The sequence below is a fragment of the Elephantulus edwardii genome, unplaced genomic scaffold (genome assembly GCF_000299155.1).
Source record: "Elephantulus edwardii isolate Elephantulus edwardi_28Jun2011 unplaced genomic scaffold, EleEdw1.0 scaffold00042, whole genome shotgun sequence".
In the NCBI taxonomy this organism is placed as follows: Eukaryota; Metazoa; Chordata; class Mammalia; order Macroscelidea; family Macroscelididae; genus Elephantulus; species Elephantulus edwardii.
The window spans coordinates 7,602,703-7,605,516 of record NW_006399792.1 but is presented as its reverse complement, the minus strand read 5'-3'; the positions used below and the strand labels follow the sequence as shown (position 1 = coordinate 7,605,516).

Genomic DNA, 2,814 nt, shown 5'->3' with positions numbered 1-2,814 from the left:
TTTCACATAAAGCAATGAAGATTTTGTTCTGGAAAATTCCAGATGGGTCTGGGTTGGGGGTGAGCGCTTGGAAAGGTAGGTGTGAGCTTCGGGGATGGGCTCAGCCACAACCACATGGGAGTCTGGGTTTTAGCACAAACTCTGGTCTCCTACACCTCAGAGAGCGTCCCAGAGGAGGCAGCGTCCCTGTCCCTTTGTGACATGCAACAGCAGTGGGACCTGGGGGGGTCACATGCCCACCTTTTCCGAGGATGGTCACCAGGGGGCCACTGGTGACAGCCTCCAGCCAAGTTTGGGTTACAAAACACAAAACAAACTATGGTGACTACCAGCTAATTTTTTTCTCAAAACTTTTTTTTTTAAAAAACAAAAAAACAACACCACACCACCACACCACAGCTAGTATAAAGAGAGGAAGGAAGGTAACAACTTGTGAATAAACACCAGGGCTTCGGCATCCGTGGTCTTTCTAGAGCAACATCTTGACTACCCTCTGGGTAGACGGTAGCGATGGCGAGGAATTATTTGAAGGTGACTCCCCAAATTCCAAACGTTTTCCCAACCCTTTATCCCCCAAAGGCACGCTGGCACTGCTGGCCCGTCTGTCACTGCCATCTCGGCTCTTGCTGCCCCGCCTGGACGGTGGACCACTTGTCCGGTTCGGAGACTGATCATACACAAAATCGCGGCAGGAGGCAAGTTTGGATATCAGCGCCCCCACTTTGCGCAGTAGGTCTCCCACGATGTTGAGGGCAGAAATCCCGGCGACAGGTGTGAGAGGGGTCCCACCAGCAGAGTCGTCCACACCACGTCTGAAGGTCCCGGGCGTGTTTCTGTTGGAGCCGGTTCCTCGATGAGCTGTGGGCGTGGAAGGCACCGAGCCCGTGGCCTGGACAGCGATGTCTGTCCTTTCTGCTTCCACCACACTCGGCATGGGGGTCTGGGGCTTCTCCTGTTTTCTGCTGCACAGTCAATTCCTGCCGCAAGTCTCTGGCTTCATCCTTCAGCCGCTGGACAGATTCCAGGAGGTTCTCCTTCGCATCCAGCTCGCTCTCAAGGAAGGCATTTCTCTCAATGGCTTGATTCAAGCGCTGCAAGTCTTCCAGGGACATGATTGTGGCTCGTTTTGCTCTCTCCAAGTCATCGTTGCCCTGCTCCAGCTCGCGGTTGTATTTCTGGAACTGGTCTTTAATTGCTTTTGTCTGTGCAAGGTCATCCTCCAAGGCCGAGATCTGCCGGTAGCCTTCCGAGTGTTGCATTTCAGACTTCTCCTTGATGGCTTCTAGCTCCACGCGCAGGCGGTTATTCTCCGACAGGAGGTCCGGGTTCCTGGTTGCAGCTGCATCTCCAGCTCAGCTTCATAGTCTAGGCTCCCTTCATGGAATCCTCGCAGCTCTTCTTGAGTGTTCTCCGCCCTCTGCTTGTAGGTCATGGCCAGGTCTTTCCAATAGTGTGCTTCTTCCTCCTCAGAGCTGAAGGTTGTCTTTCCAGAGTCCGCCATCGTGAAGCAGGGAAGAGACCTACTCTTCTTGTGGCATGGTGTTGCTGTTGAGCAGGAAGTGACTCACACCTGACGCTCCGGTGGGTTTTCAGAGGCTGTGAATTGCCTATCTTTCTTCTGCAGGGCCGATGGTGGATGGTGGATTTGAACTCCCAGAGAGGTACAGCCTTCGGGTTAGCGATGCAGCTCCTTGGGGACGCACAACCGGAACCTCCTTACCCGCTGGCGAACTCACAGCCCGGGGGAGGAGCACAAATACCTTTAAAAAAATTATCCATTTACTTTTTTGCACATTTTCTTCCCTCTGCAAATACCTTTTTAAAGAGACGCAGATGACAGCTATATACATGGACCTCATCTGAGGGACTGCATAGAAATAAAATTGACTATCTCTGTGGAAAGGATAATTGGAGAAGGACAATATCAGAAGTGAAAACAGGTCAAATTCTGACTGTGGAACAGACTATAAGTTACTTATATGCAAGTTCAAACTGAAGTTGAAGAAAATTAAAACAAGTCCATAAGAACCAAAGTTCTACCTTCAGTCTATCTTATCTCAATTTAATCATCTCAAGAACAGGTTTGACCCAGTAAAAATAGCCAACTTCAACAGCACAACAAACAACAAATGCCTGTGTGTGAGGTTGTGGAGAGATTGGAACCCTTATTGACTGCTGTTGGGAATATAAAATAGTACAGCCACTATTTAAGATGGTCTGGCACTATCTTAAAAAGTTGGAAATACAAATAGTATTTGACCCAACAATTCCACTACTGGGAATGTACCCTAAAGAAACCAGAGCTATGACAAACTGCACACCCATGTTTTTCATTACATTATTCACAATAACAAAGAGACGTAAACAACTCAAGTGCCCATCAACAAATGAATGGATAGAAAAAACTATGGTATAGTCACACAATGGAATATTATGCAGCATTTAAAAATAATGAACTCATAAAACATTACACAACATGGGGGAGCCTGGAGGACGTTGTATTGATTGATCTCCATTACAAAAGGACAAATACTATGTAACACCATTGGAATAAAGTAGGACAGACATAGGGGGCAGGAAGAGAATGGGGAAAGAGTAGATATGATAATAAATACTGAAATAGAAAAGATGAGGACTATATGATTAAGCATTATATATATGACAACAGTCTGGAACAATGAGTGCATTGCGGGGTGGGCTGGAGATGGATGGAGAAAATGTATAAATAAATAAAAAAAGAACATGCTTGAGGCAATGAATCCTAATGATTGAAGACTAGATGAATTGTGGGAAGACATAAAAGATATCCATGAA

General features: G+C 46.9%; 1 pseudogene; it reads right to left on the bottom strand.

Annotated features, from left to right (window-relative positions):
* Positions 1 to 469: 469 nt before the first annotated feature.
* LOC102871176 lies at positions 470 to 1,501 on the bottom strand (annotated as a pseudogene).
* Between the last annotated feature and the right edge of the window lie 1,313 nt (positions 1,502 to 2,814).